Source organism: Herpailurus yagouaroundi, unplaced genomic scaffold (assembly GCF_014898765.1).
Source record: "Herpailurus yagouaroundi ecotype Mexico unplaced genomic scaffold, PumYag 29, whole genome shotgun sequence".
Lineage (NCBI taxonomy): Eukaryota > Metazoa > Chordata > Mammalia > Carnivora > Felidae > Herpailurus > Herpailurus yagouaroundi.
Window position 1 is genome coordinate 59,826,221 of NW_024412377.1, and position 2,212 is coordinate 59,828,432.

Below are 2,212 nucleotides of genomic sequence, written 5' to 3' on the forward strand. Positions count from 1 at the left end.
TTTAGTTTTAGTTTTAGTTTTAGTTTTAGTTTTAGTTTTAGTTTTAGTTTCAGTTTTAGTTTCAGTTTTAGTTTGGGAGACAGAGTGCACATGTGCAAACAGGGGAGGGGCAGAGAGAGAGAATCTGAAGCAGGCTCCACACTGTCCACAACTGAGCCTTGTACAGGGCTCGATCTAATGAACTGAACCATGAGATCAGGACCTGAGCCGAAATCAAGAGTCTGATGCTTAACCGACTGAGCCACCCCAGAGCCCTTCTGTTATTCATTTTAATACCTGACTACGTTTTGTGTAACTCCACAGTTACATGTAAGCAGTTTGTAGAAAACACACACACACACACACGCACGCACGCACGCACATACAATAACATAGCATATTTCTCAATGTCAGAAGTACCAGAAACCTGGAGAAGGATAGTCAGATTTTTTCTGAGAAAGAAGGGATGATTCTAGAATTTATAAACTTATTGTGTCTAAAGTAAAAAACTAGCAACAATAATTATTGAAAGGTGATTTGTGAGTATACAAAAAGTGAATCTGTAATCATCAAGAGGCTACTTGCATTCACAAAGGATAAATTATGCTAAATGAACCTAACTGTCTTTTCTAACTGGTAAACTAAATTATAACAACAATTCATATTAATCTGGGACTTTATAATACAAAGCACTTTAAACAGGTAATTCTCAGTGAAGTACCATAGCATTATGGAAAGATAATGTATTTTTAAGCAAAACAGATACGAGTTGGAATATTGGTGACACCTTTCTTCTCTGAGCCTTTTTTCTTCATCTGCATGTTTAAAACATATACAATAATAAAAGATGATCTGTTTCCTGATCCAGTTACTGAAATAAACAATATCTTCATTTCATGCAGAACTTATTCTAATTATTACCATTCTTAATTTTCTCAGTAAGCAGTGAAAAATGTAATAGTGTTATCTTTTTTTGCATACGAGAACATCCAGGGTAAATTTAAGTGATTTTTCATATGACACCCAACAAGTATGTTAAAGAACAAAGATATGAATCCTGTTCTTGGCTATATGCTTTCCTCTATGCCATGGAGGAGGGAGATAACTTCATTTCTTCATTTCTTAAGCACGGATTATATGAAATGATAAAGAACTAAGAACTGAATGATATTACAGTATGGAGAGTTTATAGCATTTAATTGACCAGACCTCCATAATGTTGATCAAAATTCACCTGGTTGGGGATGGGGTACACTCTTTCACCCCATAGAGCTCCGGAGTGGCCTATCTTCTTCAACAGTTTAATTAACTTAAATAAACGGAATTCTGATTAAATATGCAAACAGAGAGTGCAACAAGTGGGCAATATGCTGGACATCAAAATCCAAACTCATTTTAAAATAAATAGATAAGAATAGTCAGTCAAAATATTGAAACCAATTTTACCAGAGATCAAGAAAAAAAATATTTATGATTTAAAAAATTAAACATGCTCACTTCAACAGCACATATGCTGATATTGGAATGATACAGAGAAGGTTAATGTGGCCCCTGTGCAATCATGACACATAAATTTGTGAAGTGTTCCAATTTTTTTTAATTATACGTCACAAGTAGAGAATTGGGGATACATGGTTTAACAGCAGAAAATATGAAAACAATTCTATGATTTAAGTTGATTACAAGCTCAATATGAATCAATAATTTGGCATATCTTTCACTTAAACTTGGCTCCATTAAAAAAAAAATTCAGCATCATACACAATGAAGATGATGGTCTCAAAGTGTTCTGGGCTGATCAATCTTCACCTGGAATTTCACATTTAAATCTAAACATCAGGAGTGCCTGGGTGGCTCAGTTGGTTGGGCAACCAACTTCAGCTCAGGTCATGATCTCATGGTCGTGAGTTCGAGCCCCGCATCAGGCTGTGTGCTGACAGCTCAGAGGTTGGATCCTGCTTCAGATTCTGTGTCTCCCTCTCTCTCTGCCCCTCCTCCGCTCATGCTCTATCCTCTCTATCTCTCAGAAAAAAATAAACGTTAAAAAAAAATCTAAACATATTTTGAAAAGAACCTTGACAAACCAAAGGCCATCTGGGAAACATTCCCAGGATAGTGAAAAGCTCAAAATCTTATGCAAGAAATGCTTTGGAGATACTGGGGAAGTCTATACCAGAGGAAAGAAAACATGTGGGAAACATAATGAAAGGTCCAACTAGAAGAAAGATTTGAC

General features: G+C 35.8%; 1 non-coding gene across 1 annotated transcript; it reads left to right on the forward strand.

Moving 5' to 3' along the window:
* The first annotated feature begins 1,468 nt into the window (after positions 1 to 1,468).
* On the forward strand, positions 1,469 to 1,575 carry LOC121016846 (U6 spliceosomal RNA). Its single transcript, XR_005784493.1, has one exon. It is a non-coding gene; the product is annotated as a U6 spliceosomal RNA (small nuclear RNA).
* The last annotated feature ends 637 nt before the right edge of the window (positions 1,576 to 2,212 follow it).